Source organism: Heterocephalus glaber, unplaced genomic scaffold (assembly GCF_053883595.1).
Source record: "Heterocephalus glaber isolate CG9 unplaced genomic scaffold, H.glaber_assembly_v1.0 deba00000621, whole genome shotgun sequence".
In the NCBI taxonomy this organism is placed as follows: domain Eukaryota; kingdom Metazoa; phylum Chordata; class Mammalia; order Rodentia; family Bathyergidae; genus Heterocephalus; species Heterocephalus glaber.
The window spans coordinates 16,210,055-16,228,239 of NW_028258153.1; the positions used below are offsets into that span (position 1 = coordinate 16,210,055).

Consider the following 18,185-nt stretch of genomic DNA (forward strand, 5'->3'; position numbering starts at 1 on the left):
AACGGTAACAACCTGGGAATGAGGTAAAAAAGAGTACACACAGGATACATTCTAAAGATGTACAATGAAAGGAACATACAGATAAATTTCTAAAGATAGTTTGGAGCTAAAGGTAGTAGCAATAATTGGATATGTTAGGGAATGGTCTTCAAGATTATTGAAACTTTTTTTAATGTACATTCTACATTTATTAGTTTTCGGAGTAATTGCACAAATTTAGCATTCTCCTTGGAATGAAAAACTTGCTTGGAAGTTACTTCATTCTTTTCCTCTTTTTCAGAAATTCATCTCTCAGTGAGAGCTGCTTTTCTTGGAAGGATCACTTGGTTTTAGACAGAAGATACTGTATGGATCGCATCATCATAAAGTTCTTCTGTTTTTTCTTCTCTGTATTTGTAGAACTGGAAAATGGATTCATTTTGGTTTTCTTCCTCACAAATTCCTTTCGGTCTATCTTTCCGGTCATTACAGTTGCTAGTCACGTCTCCTTGTCAGACTTAGGCTTTTTATGAAGGCGTTCAAAGTCTCAGAGACAGTAATCCACCCCTGGGTTCCTTGTCACTGTCTATTTCAATATATTTCCTCTATGGGGCTTTCCCAGGGGTAGCAGCGAGCTCTTTCCTCATTTGGGCCATTCGGATTTTCTGGAAGTCCTCTTGAGTCAAGACCAGTCTGGTGCTGATGGCTGGGGCCTTGGCTCTTTGCTCCTCTGTGGCCATGCTGCTCAGCTTCTGGGAAATCGCTTGCTGTTCTTCATCAGAGGAGCAGTGCACATCGACCTATTCACCATCGGCCTCCTCTTCTTCACTGAGACTGGTACTTTCCCACTCATCTTCATCATTTTCAGCATCCTCTACTTTCTCAATTTCCAGAACTTCTGCTCCTGGAATGTAATCTTTATCATCTGATTCACTATATTCTTGTACTCTTGCTTCTACAGAAGCTTCTGTAGGTTTGCCCTGGAATTTCTTCTGTAACATCTGAGGATTCAGTGTCCAGAAGAGCTGGATCAAAATTCTAGCAGACATCATTACATTCTTTTTTGTGTGTCTTATACTGAGCCAGGTCTTGGAGAAATTCCTCAGTCATGGCTAGAGGACACCGAGCTGTTATCTCTTTTATACCATTGATACCTACTGTCATGACTTCCTCAGAGTTCCTGTCAGTCACAGAATTGTTGGCAACAGTCATGAGCAATGATTGAATGACCTCTGGGAGTACACGGTGATGAGAGGCTTGTCTAGCAAACAGAAGGATCTTTGCTACTTCTCTCTGGTGGAGCTCTAGAAACCTTTGGAGAAAGGGGTAGAAATTGAAGAGAAAAAACTCATGAATTCCCACCAATCTGGAGATAAGGTTCATAAGAATCATCTTCACTTCAAGCCTCTCCTTTGAGTTTTCTAACTGCTTTAGTAGTTTTTCTGCAAAATCTTGGGGGTCATGGATCAAGTGAATAGCTGAAAAGTTAAACACCTCTGCCTTTTTCTTCTTCTTTCATTTCTCGAGCACTTTCATTGCCTTTTCCAACTTCTTATTTTGGAGCTCTTCTTCCCTGTGGCATATTGCACTAACAGGTCCCTTGCTGTGGGTCCTTCATCCTCAGACTCTTGAGTCACTGTCCTTTTTCTTATCTTCATCTTTCCCAAGGAAAAACATCAGAGCAGCAACCAATATCTTGGTGACTTTGGAGAAGCATGCAGTAGTAATAACATTGATGGTTTGGGCATCATTCCAGATGTTGCTCTTGTACAGCTCAATCATCACATCCAAAGACATCTTAGCTGCAGTTGCACTGCTGTCTCTCACCATGGTGTACATGAAATTCTGTAGTACTATGTTCACTTTATTGCTCTTGTATGTTACATTTATATTCTTAATATCAGTCACAATATGTGTGTATAAAGTCTTTCACAGAAGCTTATCGTGGCAACGCAGTTCAAAGGAGAGCTCCAGCAAACTCGATGGACTGATGAGATTCTTATTTCTCAGCAAGATCAAAGCTTTGCAAAACATCATCTGCAGATCTGGCTCTAAGACAGTGTGATTGTAGGAGAAAAGATCTTTTAGCTCTTGAGGGAAGTTACTTAGATGTTCCAGGTAGCAGTGACCAATCTGTGCCATAAACATCACCAGCTCTGCCAGTTCTTTCCTGGGTTTATTTGGTTGTAAGTTGAACATCTCCACATTGGATTGGTAGTGATTATACTGCTGTAGAAACTTCTTGACCTAGGCCAGCGGGTCCCATTTGATCAGATTCTATAACTGTGGCAGGTTGCTTGGGAGTTTGTTGTTGTTTCTGCTGGACATGTTGGGTGCAGTCTGCCTCCTCGTGGAGCAGTTCGAGAAAAGCTTGAACCCAGCCATGGCTGGGACTCCAGCTCCCGAGCCCAGCTGGAAACAGCACTGAAACTTTTAATATAGGTGTATACTCCTACCTCTACCACCACAACTTTTTCTGTCTCTAAAAGTTAACCTCAACTAAAGAATAAAAAAATTATAATATGTCAAGATTGAAAATTTGAGATATATCACCAAAAGTTTTCAAATCCCCCTTTGGATGGATCTTCAAAGTTGTATGAACTCTGAATAGCTTTTTTTTATACTAGTGTAATAATGTAATAAAAGAAAAAGGCACAAAGATTCAAAAGAAAAAATGGAATTGCCAGGCAAATGTCATATTTTAATAGAAAATCCTAACAAATCCACAATTAAGTTACCATAACTCCAAAGTGATTATAGCCAGATTACAGGATATAAGGTAGATATATGGCTAAAATAAATTATAACTATAATATATAAAAATATACAATTATAATTTATATTAATTATAATTAAATATTATAAATTAATTTTATTATAATTAATAAAAATATAATTATAATTAAATAAAGTATAATTTTACAAGAAAGTGGAATTTTTTAAATAACCCCATTTACAATAGCATTAAAAAACTCCCAGGAATATATTTGTATAAAGACATGAATATATTTAAATAAAGACATAAAATTCTCAGGAATATATTTATATAATATTTATATAAAGACTAAATAAACCAGATATGGTGGCACATGCCTATAATCCCAGCACTTTGGGAAACTGATTCAAGAGAATTGCAAGTTCAAACCCAGTCTGGGCAATGTAACAATTGTCTCAATAATAAATTAATTAATTTAATTTAAAAACATGTTTTGGGGTGTATCTCACTGTAAAGGCCTTCAGTTCAATCCTCAGTACCACAAAGATATCACTAAAATATATTGTCAAAGATAGTTAAGACTTAAATAAATGGAGAGAAACACTATGTTCACTTATTCAACATTCACCATTAAGATGGCATTTCTTTCCCAAAACGTATGCATTATTTAATGTGTCTATAATCGTAATTGTACCAGGGATTTTTAAAATTAAATTGATGTAGTTTTATTAAAATATAAATGAAAAAGTAACTGAAATCACCAAAATAATTTTCAAAAAAATTAAAAATCACCAAGTTTGACGGACTTACTCTGATGCCAAACTTATATAAAATACATATGAGACAGTAATCAAGACAGTGTGATGTTGTAATCACAGACATAAAAATTAGTAAAGTAAATTAGAGTCTTGAAACAGAACCACACTTATATGGTCAGTTGATATTTAGCAAATGTAATGAGATTTGTCAAAGGCGAAAAAGTCAGTCTTTGATAAATGGTGCTTGAACAATTAGATGTCTGGAAAAAATGAACCTCTACCCGTTTTTCACACCACACACAAAAACTCATTTGCAGTGCACCAAACCCCCAATGTTAGAGCTGAAACTATTTAACTTATAGACAAAAACATAGGAGAAAAAATGTGATAATAAAAAGAATGGGAAACCTAAGTAAAACCAATTTTCTTAACTCACTGTACTTGATTTTTACCTGACTTTAAAATCATCACTTTGAAGGCCACAAAGTGGGTAATATATTATTAGTCTCCCACTAATAATCTATATCCCTACTGTACATAAAACCTCAAACACACGGGTCATAATGATAACCGTTGCCTAAGTTACTTTTCAGAAATTTACTGGCCACTTTCATTAAACCCCTGACTCCAGAGGGCACTGGTGCTGCCATTTTCTGAACATGCTCCTATGAAGAGCTAGGAAAACACATGCACAGAGTGGTTCACCTTACAGAGTGGTTACTTCACCTTCAGTCATCTTCCCCCTTACCTTACATAATCTTGCTTCTTTCTACTTCTTTATCCCATAACTATTCCTAAGCCCTCCTAGAGAAGGTGGATATGAGACTTGCTCTTCTGTCTCTACACTTGGTCATTTTGCAAATAATCTATCTTTTGCAACACTTGCTGTTTTAGAGATAGGTATACTATGCAGCTGGTAAAACAAACCTAGCTCAGCAGCAATCAGAGGTTACCGAATGATTTCTTAAACAAGACAAAACAAATGAGGACTATGAAAGAAAACTTGGTAATAGGGAATTTAAGTATCATGAAAAGCTATAAAGCTAAAAGGCAACATACTACAATGATCCCATTTGTATGCCATTCTGAAAAAGATAAAGCTACTGGGGAAAAGAAATGAGACCAATATTTGACAAGGACTAGGGAAGTAGGAAGAGACAATTTTGAAAAACGTTTCTGGTGATGGAATATGCTATAGCTTCATTATGGTAAGAGTTATACAACTTTTAAATTTGTGAAATTCATAGACGTATACACCTAACAACAAATTGTGCTGTATGTAAATTAAACCTCAATGTTATACAAAATATTTTTTTAAAAATTAAGAAATTTTGTCCTTTGAAAATCAGTTAAGAAAATAAAACCACAAGCCACTGACAAAAAGGTTTGCAAAATTCATGCCTCAGAAAGACTGTACAAAGAACATTACAACTCAATTATTTAAAAAATAGTACCAGGTGAGCAAAAACTTGAACATACATGTTACTATATAAGATATGTGAATGGCAAATAGGCACAAGAAAAGATTTTCAACATCATTGGTCATCAGGGAAATTCATGTTAAAACCGCCATTCAAGATACTTACCTGTAAACTAAACTGATTAGAATGGCAGAGATTGACCATATCATATTTAGTGAGCTGGGGAAGCATCTGGGCATCATACTGTATATGTTGCTGGCTGGAAAGCAAAATTGTGTAGCTGCTTTAGACAACATGGCAGTATCTTATAAGTTAAGCATCCTTACCATATGATCCAGCACCTCACTCTTACAGACTTACCTAGGAGATAAAAACCTCTGTCCACACAAAGATGTATATAACAAATGTTCAGAACAGTATTACTTATAAATGCTCCAACTCTGAGTAGTCCAAATTTCAACTACTGGTGAAGAGATAAACAAACCACAAAATACCTATACATGGAATATCTCACCACAATAAAAGTAAATGGAATACTAATATAAATACCATTGTGAATGAGTATCAAAAAATATGCTAAATGAAAAAAATCAAGCATAAAATAGAGCAGAAGGGATGAATCTAAATCTATATGGAATTATAACAGAGATGCTATGTCACAATAGAAACCAGATCAATAGTTGCCTGAAGCTCAGTGCTAATGGACAGCAGCAACTGGAAAGAACCACAAAGAGAATATATCAGAGACAGAAATGTTCATAAATTGTATATTTTATTGAAGAATAAAGAATTTCAGCAGAGGAATAAAACTATGAAAAATAAATCAAAATGCTACATATGAAAAGTACAATTTTCAAACTGAAAAAATTAACTCATCTAAAGGCACATCAGAAGATAATATGTAGCAGAACAAAAAACTCTGAATTTGAAGAAAGGTCAACAGAAATTACACAAACTAATTAGTAAAAAAAAGTCAAGATTTTGGGACAGGATTAGCTCCTATAAAAAAATAAGAAATTGGAGGCCATAAAGATACACAAAATAGGAAACAATAAATATTTTTAAAGATATTAACCAAGACTTTTCCAAGATTTATGAAAGACATCAACCAGTAGATTCTAGATAGATAGCAAAACAAGAGCAGAATATATATATATCTACATGTAATATATATTAAAAACTATTAAAGAATTTTTAAAAACTATTACCTAATTTAAATTTATACATTAACACTATGTTCTGGGATTTATTATATGTAAAAGTAAAATATGAAAAGAATATAATGACAGGAAGATAGGAAAACAAAATGACACTGGTGTGAAGTTCTGACATTGTCCTTAAAGCACTTTAAGTATTTCTTGAAAACATACCATGATAATTTAAAGATGCACATTTTATTATCATAACTACTAAAATATCACTCAATGATTAGAATCTAAATTTCATAAAGTACACTTCGGAAATATGACAAAACTCTGACCAAAAATATCACTAAAGCTTTAAGTCAGTCTTTTTTCATGGAATTATATTAAAATATATTTTAAAAACATAATTATCTATTGAAAATTTACTATGTGCCAGGTTCTAACTGAATGCCTAAATATCTCATTTAATATCCACAATTCTACGATGACAGAAGTACTGATTTTTACATAGTTAATCACTTAGGAACCATAATTCAGACCTCAGTACTTAATTTAACCCTACATAATAATTTTCCTAAGTCTACATATAATTTTTTGAGAGAAAAATGAGTTAGCAAAAATGTGTTCCGTGAAAAAAGGATAACTTTCATAACTGGATAACTTTCAAAATTGGATAACTTTCATCATTTGCCCAATCAGGTACTGAGTAAAGTTTGTTTACTACTTTAAATATTGTTTCTGAGTATATAACCCATATATGCATAGACCTCTTCAGCCTGAAGGAATATTAGCCATAAAAAATATTCTGCTTCTTGCTCCTGCTCATTATTTAAAGCCCTCTAGCTCTTTCTGAAGTCTTTTTCTGTATCTCTAGGGCATGTCTCATATGTGCTCACAGATGTGACATTTGCCCTTTCATCGCTTCCCTGATAGAGATGTCCTGCACCATGTTTTCAATAGGGGATTCAACTACCTGGCATTCTATGCAAGCCATCTCATATGGCCACTGATCCTGGTACTTGCTGATGTCTAGAGCCCAGGAAGCCACGCCAAAGGCACTGTCCAACATCTCTACAGCCATGCTGGTCCTGCATTACCCAGTACTGCCCAGCTCTGCTGTGGAAACTGGAAAGCTTTGTGTTTATGTTGTTCTCAGTGCCTGGAGGGCTCCTTTGTCCAAGCTCAGTGAGCATAGAATCCAGACCAAATTATGGCATCTCATATGGTAACACACTAACACACTTTAACCAGATGTTTTCCTTTCACAAGCATTATTCAGTGCCCAGGTCCTCAACCTGCCTGACATCAGAATTCACCTGGAGTTCATGGGGGAAATATCAATATTTAATATGTGCCTGTGAATTCTGATTCAATATTCACGGGCCCCAGGTGGGTCTAATGTGAAGTGGGATTTGAATAATCTCTCAGTTATCAAAACAATACTGCCTTCCTTCACAGTTCACAATGGGGAGTTCAGTAAAAGAGCATGTAAACGTCAAATCTCATAAACACAAGTCCTCAGTGGGAGCCATCAATTGATTAGAGTATGACATGTATGGCAAAATACTCTGCTGAATATTTGTTAGGCAAAATACACCTCTCAAAGAGCAAATTTGGCTCAGCAGGCTCTCTCTAGGGATTCTATGTATTACAGCATCATTATACCATGAACACAGTAGATCCAGCTTCCGACAGGACTAAGGTATGTCATGGGCAAATATCCATATCTCACACAGCTCATACACACACACACACACACACACACACACACACACACACATACAGATCTGAGTGGGGCAGATCTGAGCCCATGAGATGTTTGTGTTAAAACAATGTAAATGCAATGAAGGCAAATAAAATAAAAAGGAATTGGTATCTTTGGGAGAAAAGTGGATGTCTCACTGAAACTCATTTCCTCATACAAGAATTAAAAAAAACACTTAAAATATCTGATCTGGCCCTATTGGTAAGACTATTTGATTAGGTTATTAAATGTTCTGGTTTTTTGCCTTTGCTGGAATCAATTTTCATAAATCCATTTTAACTTTAATGTAATAAAATGGTATCTTTTCCGTGTTCCTATTTTAATAACAAAATTCATTCAGTGACCAATTGGTAAAAAGAATAGCTTGTACCATATCCTCCATTCCATTTCAACTCTTGAAATATTGAACTGAGGGGAGCAGTCCCTGCATAAGAATTACCATCAATTGTCTTTCCAGCTGCCCATGGGTATCATTAACTAAAAAGCTAGGATCAGTAAAAAATTCATTTGAGTTCATCTGAACACTTCTATTTTCATTTATTTCTAAATCATGGACTCTCTGTTCAAGACTGGTTATTCTCTAGAAAAACTGAACATTAGGAAAGTGGCTTGGTTCTTTAATGCCAGCCTTACATAAGAAGGCTAGATAATGGTGTTAGAATTCTGGGTTAGATTTAAAAGCATGCTGGGTAAGTTTTGTACTTTATTATGATAATCCTTGTTAGGGCTCTCACTCCACCATTTATCAAAAAAAACACACTAAGAACTCCTTTGAGAAAAAATGTCCTATGAGAATCATCGGATAACTCATTAAGTCAGAAATTTTCCTTTGTATTAGTGTTGCATGAAGGACACAGCAACAGAAAGATACAATAAGAGTGCCTGATTTCTTTGCTCCATAAAAGATGCCCCCCAAATTTTTCTTAAATCAAATAAATCAGGATGAGAGAATAATAAGGTCATACCAGTCCAATACTTGATGCTTTGCTAAATTGGAATAGTAATGTGACACTGGAACCAAAAAATTTTCCCTAATTAGTGATGCTTTGTGGATTATTCCATAAATTGGAGTTTAATTCAGTATTTAATTCAGGAAAAATAGAAATCTTTCTAGAATTGGAATATTGATCATTATTAAACTTTTAAAGTCTTAAAGCAACAGCAAGAATCTCAAGATAATCTGAATCCTTCCTAATATAAAGGCTGAATTCAACACAATTTGTTATAAAGTCAGCCTAGTTTTCAGTTAAATTCTGAAGGTCAAAGATACCCTCATGCAGCTCTCAAGTTCTAGGTGTTCTTAACTATAAAATGTATGAGGTTCTGTTGTCATTAGGTTGAACCCAGGAAGGAAGATAAGTGAGAAGTACTAACACAAGGAAAAACTCATTTACTTATATTTAGTTAGGAAGACCTCAGAAAAGATCAAACTGATCTGCTGACTGAAAATAGAAAAAGAGTTTGGACGGTAGGGTACTCTGTTAGATGAATGTTTCTATAAAAGTTTTATGCTGTATAGTATGTATATAATATTCATAACAAAGAAATGGTCAAATGGGGCCTGGAAATTAGCTCAGTGATTCTGCCATCTACCCTGCCAGCACAAAGTCCCGAGTTTGATCCCCGGTACCAAAAAAGAAAACAAATGATCAAAGGAAACTCCAGTTTGATGATTTTGCTTTTATTTCCATAACTCTTACATGTGGTACTATAATGTGTAACAGAACATAAAACTACAGTACTATACTATACAGTAAAATCAGCAAAAAATACAGTAGTGTACTTTAGAAGAAGCCACCATAAGGCCGCACTGCTGCTCCGTTCCTGCATCTTAAGTCCAAATTCAGGTCATAAGTCTGAGAGGTGGGTCAAAAGTCTTAACTGCATGCCTTGGTCATAAGTCCAAACAGTCATTAAACAGGTAGTTCATTAACAGAGTAATATTTGTATTGTATTACCTAGGAGTTCTCCAATTTTAAGCTAAGAACAAGGTCTATGTCTTGGTTGCTTTCTCACTGCTGCAACAAAATACCTGACATTCACAAATTAAAAGATGAAAGGTTTATTTCAGCTTACAATGTGTAGAGGTTTCAGTCTATATTTGGCTGGGTCCCAGGCAGAATGTCATGGAAGAGGGGCATTTCAGAGGGAAAACAGTCAATGGCATGGCAGACAGGAGGCAGCAAACAGCCAGCAGTGGACCTCTTTCCTTTCCCTTTTATTCCATCCAAGGTACAAGCCTAATGGTTGGTGTCAGCCACACCCAAAGTGGGGCTTCCCATTACCCATGCCCAGGAAAATCAGTGGACTAATCCAATTATCACAACTTTTTAATCCATATTCATACAGCCTAGATCCAGCTACCTCTAAAAAAGCCACCTAAGAGTGCATGAGGTTTTGGTAGGACTCTAGATATAAGCCAAACCAGATTATTTTCATGAAATGACAAAGATTATCTACAATTAAGAGCAATTGCTTGGTAGATGAAATGCTAACATAGTTAAGATCCATCAACCTTCTATCTCCTGTCTCAACAATCAAGTACTTTAATTGCAGAGAATTTTCCGGGAAAAAATAAATGTTTCTAGGATGAACCAAATTTAGCCATTTAAAATACTTTAAAAGGCAACTGTCAGACTTTGTTCATCTATGGTGAAATACAAAGATTTCAGAATTTTGAAAATTGTCAAAGACTGCACCTGTAATTAGTTGCTATATTATTTTTAAAATTTAATTGTTAGCCTTTAAACTTTCAGAAATTTGCATTAAAAAAGAAATAATAGCTTACAGTTTTGCTTTCATAAGACAATTATTTCATGCTTTAATTTTCTCCAAATATTCCTTTCCAAATAAATGTAGGTTTTCTTTATTTTTATTTCTGAAAGCTTGAAAAATAAACAGCATCATACTGTGTCTTTCCATTTCAGTTTAGGATGGCATTCAATCTTGGTAACTGGTAGAACTTATTATTGACGAAGTTTTAGACATAAGGGGAAAAGTTTAACCAATCATCAGGTTCTCTCATTGGTGATTCCAGTTAAAAATAATCTTTAATTTTAATTATGATTTGTGTATGTGCATTCACCACAGATATTTTGGAATATTTTTCATAAAACAAAAATTATCTATCAATTGCTTGTAATCTCATCATTAAGTCAGTAGTCTATTAACATTTCAGGGTGTATCTACGCTATTTCTTTTCATTTTAGCTATTTTGTCTCTATAAAATATTTTATACTTTTATTAAATTTAATATAGTAGGATTTAAATTAATAAGGATAAACTAGATTATAGAAAAAAATCCCAGTGGTTTATGACAACAAATCATTATTTCTCCGGCATGCTAAATGCATTGTACAGGTCTGAGGGGGCTTATCAGAGGTCGATCCATCCTCTGACTGCCTAGAAAGGGAGATGGCAAAGGATAAAGAAAAAAAGACAAGAGACTGTAGTTTCAAAGTATATGGGGCCAGGAGGTCAGTGCCTCAGGACAGGCAAAGGCAAAGGCACTCAGAGCTTGCTACTATTTATTGGGTTCATAGGGAGTATCCGGTGACTCAGAGGGTAGTGATAATCCTAAATTGATGAGGATCTTATAATTGGTATGAAGTATCAGATGACACAGAGGGTGGTGGTAATCCTAGATGATGAGGATCTTATGCTAATGAGGATCTTAGGTTGATAAGAAGTTTAAAATGGTTAAAATGATGAGATGAGCAAAATGTTCTAACAATAATAGGTGGGGTAAATTAACCTGATAAGGAATTTGGCCCTCCCCAGGTGAAATGGTTTTTCCCCAAAATTATGTAAAATGGCTCCAGATAGGGGCTCCTCTCCAGGAGTGTCCAAGATGCAGGATGAAGGAAGCTCCATCAACCTTGGTGGTGTCATCTGAAACATATGTCCAAGCAGTTGTCATTTCAGGGGAAGAAAGAATTGATGCCAAAGCATATGCTCAAGATAAATCTCATTCCATCTTATTTGATTGGGAAGACTTTAGAAAGAGACCTTACTGACTGGTCTATTGTCTGGAGATATCCAACAGTCTAAATAGGCTTATCCCTGTCTCAGATTGAAAGTGAAATCACACTTCTGCTCCTGTAGGGGTGGCACGGAAGAGTCATATAGCCCTGGGAAGGGATCAGTACTAGGTGAGCAGCACTACATTTTGCCATAGGCATTTTCTCCTGTCACCTAATAGTCTATAAATATATGATTTTCAGCACTGGAGAATGTGCCATTGTCTATGCTTAAGTCATTACATTTAAATTTATAATGTAACATCTACCACTCCTATTTGTAAGCAAAACCAAACCAAAACAACAACAAAACTGGCCAGGAACCGCTCCATGCTTTTTTGAATGACAAATAAGTGACTATATTTTAATGACAGTCCAAGTATTTTATGGTAATATAAGGATTGAAGTAAAGGTGGAAGAGGAGAAGTTTTCTCTTGATGGGCAACAAATTACTACAAACTTAATAATTTAGTACCAATACATATCTTACAGTTGTCTTTGGTCAGAATTTTAAGTGTGCTTATCTGGGTTCTGTCCCTCGGGGTCTCACTAAATGGAATGAAGGTATTAGCAGAGGCTATCTGCTCATCTAGACTGTAACCCAAATGATCCACTTTCAGTCTTCCTCAGGTAGTTGGCAGAATCCATGTCTTTTCAGCTATAGGACTGAGGTCCCTGATTTATTGCTGGATACTGGACAGAGACTATCTCAGCCCTTAGAAGCCACTAGCAGATTCTTGCCATGTGGTTCTCTCTGGAAGCCATCAGAACATGACAGCATTTTTCTTCAAAACCAGAAAGGAAAATCTCTTTCCAGTCTGTGTTAGAGGAAGTCTATGGAAGCAAAGGAAGTCATAATGTAGCCTAACGCAAAAGAGTAGCATCCTATTACTGTGCCATATTCTATTGGTTAGAAGCAAGGACATGTCCTGTTCATGCTCAAGCAGATGGACTCACACACATATGTGACCCACTGGGGGTCTCCTTAGGGTATGTCTTCCACAAGAAGCAACAGATACTCTCTACCAGGAAAATGTGCATTGTGCTCCCACAGAAAGTAAAAGAAATCTTATAGTGAATGGACATAGATATGGTAATTCTTTCCCAAGTAGAGAACACAACTTGGGCCAGGTTTTCTCTAATATTGACTTATGTGATAGTTAACTCTTGGGTCAACTTGAGTAAGAAACACCCAACAGTGAATTAGCGTAGTTCTGGGTGTGGCTGAAGAGATTTACTGAAGACAGAAGCCTCACTCCGGGTGTGGGTTTGTCACTAGTCTTGTCACTTGGATGGAATAAAAGGGGAAAGGAGGAACTTCTTCACTTCTCTTTCTTTGGAGGAGCTCCAATCTTCACCTACCTTGGATCTCTGTCTCCTGGCTTCCAGTTCCAGCCTTCCATCACAGACCCTTTGGTCTCCTGATATGGATTCACAGGGGACTCTACAGTGAGCTCCAGCCCTTTGATCCTTTGGCTCTCCAGTGCACAGATAGCCCTTTTGCATTCTTCCACACTTAATTCTGCTGATGGCCATTGTAAGCCTACCTTGTAAATCTTTAAAGATTTTGGTACCAAGAGTTTCACTAGTGAAACATAATTGTAAAGATGAAATTTCTTAATGGCTTTAGTGGTTCCTGAAGTTAGCATTCTAATTTGATGAGACACAAAGATGCCATGGTCTCCCCTTCTGATAATGGGCAGGGTATTGATATTTTGTAGTGTGAATTCTTTAATATGACAAACAGTGTAGGTACATTTGATTATCCTAAATTATCAGTGGTGAATTAGGAATTTAGTGACTCCATATATGAGGCTTTTGAATATTTTTTCCAGAATGAGAAATATAATGGTACTGGCTGGTTGCCTTAGCACATCTGGACAAGCTAGTAAAAGAAAATAATGAGCTCAAAGCAAGAATAAAAGATTTAAAGACTTCTAAATGTGAAAACAAATTAATACAGGAAATTAAGGTGCTCAAAGGTTCAAATTCCCAGCTCTAGACATACATAAAAATCGGAAGGTTCCTAAGTGTTTCCTGAAAGAGAATCTTTAGCCACAGGACTGAGATTGCAGAAAACCAAACAAAAGCCTTTCATAACTCAAGTGGCTAAAATACAGTGTGTTAAGTTTAACGTTTAGCCTTTAAAGGTATCTGAAGTAAAGGTGAAAGGAATAGCATCCTGTTAAGTGGAATGGAGATGTTTGGGAGGATCCTGATGAGGCTGAGCATATTGAGCTCCTAGGCCCTAATGAGATTATTTTGCCAAGGAAGAGATTTCCCCACCAACAATGGCAGAGGCATCTCCACTCCCACCCCCTGTGTTGTAGGCCTCTTTTCCTATACCTGAGGAAATTAAACCTGTGTTGACCAAGAGTGGTAATATTCACACTCCACAGGACCCACCTAAACCACCCACTTTTCCCTCTATAGCCAGGCTCAAATCACAGAAAGCTCCTAACATTGAATGAAATACATAGTGTAATCCATGAGGAAGTCCACTATCTGCCCAAAGAACTTCTTGAGTTTTCTCACTCTTATAAGCAGAGACCTGATTAACATGTGTGGGAATGTATCTTAGGGTATGGGATAATGGTGGCAAAAACATACACTTGGATCAGGCCAAGTTTGTCAATATGGGCCCATCATATTGAGATTCTGAAGTTAATATTGCATCTTGTGGAGTTTAAAAAGATGTTAATAGTTTATTTGGTTGGTTGGCAGAAGTATGGATCAAAAGATGACTTACTGTGAATGAGTTGGAGATCCCCAATAATCTGTGGTTTACTGCTGATGGAGGGATTCAAAGGCTCAGGGAAATAGCAATATCGGAGTGGATTTACTCTAAATTCCAATCATCAGCTCAGAATTTTAAGCATAAATCGAATGTACCAGATGGTAGGAATTGTCTGCCAGCTGTTATTATAGTGATACCAAGTGCCCAACTTCACTATAAGAAATCATTTAATGTCCATATCTTAGAATAAAAGAAGAGCCTGGAACTCTTCATTCTTTGTAATAAAATATGATATGGTAATGATGGCCTTTCTTTCCTGTGCATTTTAAGTATGACCAAAGAAGTTCATGTGTAAGCCATAATTTTAAGAGGATAAAAATTCTTACTTCATCTTGTTTGCGTGATGTATAAACCATCAAACATTTTTCTACTTAACTGTGTCATGGATTTCCGAAAAGAGATTAAAGCTTTCATCATTGTTAATGGCACTGAAGAAACCATCTTGTGTTGAGAAATCATTTGGTATCATCAGAAAACTGTTCTGTCAGCTACTAGAGTGTCCTTATCATCTTGAAGATCAAGACACATTTCTGTGACCTTATCAATGCAGTGTAGTGAAGTCCTCTTAGGTTTTCTGCAAGGTACCTTTATTTTTATGAAATTTAAATGCAATGTTTGATAATTAGAAGAGCTCATTCTTATCTTTGAGGAGTTTAAAATACTTTTAAAATAGAGATTTTTAAAATAGCATTAAAAGCAGGTATATTCAACAGTTATTGCCAAATTATGGAGCTATTGATGGCTTACAAATAAGAATGCCTAAAGTCATTGAACCTATAACCCACTACCTTACACAATTGGATGGTTTCATGGACTGGTTTTTTTTACTTTTTATTTTATTGGTACGTTTTAGGTATACAATATAATTACATTCATCATTGGAGACTCGCACTTTTACATAATCTCTCTTGGTTCTTATTATTCCCCCTTCCCCTGCCCTCCCTTCAACCCCTCGATCCCTCCCTATTTACAAAGATTTTGATTCCATTTTTTCATTTTCTGATATTAATTCCATTCGCTTCTTTCCTTTCCCAGGAAAGGAAAGACTGGTTTCACCAGTCTGCACTCCCACCAGCAGTGGAGCAGGGTTCCTCTTTCCCCACCGCCCTGCAAGCATTTGTTATTGGGTGATTTCATGATAGCAGCCATTCTTTCTGGAGTGAGGTTGGAATCTTAACCTTGTTTTCATTTGCATCTCTTGAATGACCAGTGATGTTGAACATTTTTTCATATGTTTATCTGCTATTTCTATTTCTTTGTCTGAGAAATGTCTGTTCATTTCAGATGCCGATTTTCAGGTTGGGTCTTTAAATTTGGGAGGTCTGATCTTTTTAAGTTCTTTATAGATTCAAAATAGTACACCTTTGTCTGAGGAACAGCAGGTGAAGATTTTTTCCCACATTGTGGGTTGTCTCTTCACACTGCTGGTGGTTTCTCTTGCTGTGCAGAAGATTTTTAAAAAGAAGAGATCCCAATTGTTGATTGTTTGTGCTAGTTCACAGGCAACTGAGGTTTTGTTCATAAAATCTTTTCCTACACCAATGTCTTCAAGAGTTCTACCTAACCTCCCTTCCAGCCGATTCACCATTTCTATTTTAATATTTAGATCTTTAATCCATTTCGATTTTAGTTGAGTGCATGGTGAGAGATATAGGTCTATCTAGTTTTAATCTTTGACAAGTTGAAACTCAGTTTTTCCAGCACCATTTATTAAAGAGGCTATCTTTCCTCCAGTGAGGCTATTTGGCTGCTTTATTGACGATGAGATAGCTGAGTGTGTCTGGAGTTGTTTCTGCATCTTTTAATCTGTTCCACTGGTCCTCGGGTCTGTTTCTTTGCCAGTGCCATGCTATTTTTATCACAGTAGCTTTGTAGTATAGTTTCTAGTTGGGGGTAGTGATTCCCCCTGCCATGTCTCTGTTACCTAGAATTGCTTTTGCTATTCTGGGTCTCTTCTTGTTCCAAATGAATTTTTGGATTGTTTTCTCAAGGTCCATGAAGTATGCTGCTGGCATTTCAATTGGGATTGCATTGAATCTATATAGCAGTTTTGGAAGTATGGCCATTTTCACTATATTCATCCTTCCTACCCAGGAGCAGGGGATGTCTTTCCATTTTCTGATATCTTCTTCAATCTCACTTTTCAGAATGCTATAGTTTTCAGAGAAGAGGTCTTTGATTTCTTTTGTGAGGTTGATTCCTAGGTATTTCAGTTTCTTGGATGTTATTGTGAAAGGAATCGTTTGCCCTATTTGTGTCTCAGTGAATCTATTGTTCGTGTAGAGGAAAGCTATTGATTTTTGTGTGTTGACCTTGTATCCAGCTACTCTACTGAATTTGGTTATTAATGCTAGAAGACTTTTGGTGGCATTCTTGCGGTCTTCTCAATATAGTATCATGTCATGCAAATAATGACAATTTCACTTCTTCATTTCCTATTTTTATTCTTTTTATTTCTTTCTCTTGTCTAATTGCTGTGGCTAGTGTTTCCAAAACTATATTGAAGAGGAGTGGTGATAGTGGATATCCTTGTCTTGTTCCTGATTTTAGTGTGAAGGATTCCAGTTTTTGACCATTTAGTATGATATTGGCTGTTGGTTTTGCATAGATAGCTTTTATCAGATTGAGGTAGAGTCCATCTATTCCAATTTTTTGTAGGGTTTTTATCATAAATGTGTGTTGGATTTTGTCAAATGCTTTTTCTGCATCTATGGAGATAATCATATGATTTTTGTCCTTGGCTCTATTGGTATAGTGTATTACATAGATTGCTTTGCATATGTTGAACCATCCCTGCATCCCTGGGATGAATCCCACTTGATCAGGGTGTATGATCTTCTTGATGATCTTCTGCATTCTATTTGCCAGTATCTTATTAAGGATCTTTGCATCTATGTTCATTAATGAGATTGGCCTATGGTTCTCTTTATCAGTTGTGTCTTTCCCTGCTTTGGAGATCATGATGCTTGCTTCCAAGAATGAGTTCAGGAGTATTGCTTCCCTTTCAATTTCATTGAACAGTTTAAACAGTAGTGGCAGTAGTTCCTCTCTAAATATCTTGTAGAATTCAGCAGTGAAACTGTCAGGACCTGGGATTTTCTTAGTGGGTAAGTTTTTAATTACCTTTTCAATTTCACTGATTGATATTGAGTTGTTTAGAATTTTTAGGTCTTATTCATTCAACTTTGGTAATTCATATGTATCTAGGAATCTGTCCATTTCTTCTGTGTTTTCCATCTTATTGGCGTATAGGTTCTGGAAGTAGATATTGATGATCCTCTGGATTTCTGCTGGGTCTGTTGTCATTTCACCCTTTTCATTCCTAATTACATGGATTTGGGCCTTTTCTTTCCTTTTTCTGATAAGGTTGGCTAAGGGTTTGTCAATTTTGTTGATTCTTTCAAAGAACCAACTCTTGGCTTCATTTATTTTTGTGTCATTTCTTAGTCTCCATTGAATTGTTTTCTGCTGTGATGTTTATAATTTCCTCCCTTGTATGAGCTTTGGGTTTTTCTTGCTCTTCTTTTTCTAGAAGCTTGAGGTTCAGCGTAAGGTTGTTTAGTTGGGCTCGCTCTGTTTTCCTAA

General features: G+C 36.1%; 1 pseudogene; it reads right to left on the reverse strand.

Annotated features, from left to right (window-relative positions):
• Positions 1–253: 253 nt before the first annotated feature.
• On the reverse strand, positions 254–2,307 carry LOC101704922 (protein SDA1 homolog pseudogene; annotated as a pseudogene).
• Positions 2,308–18,185: the final 15,878 nt, after the last annotated feature.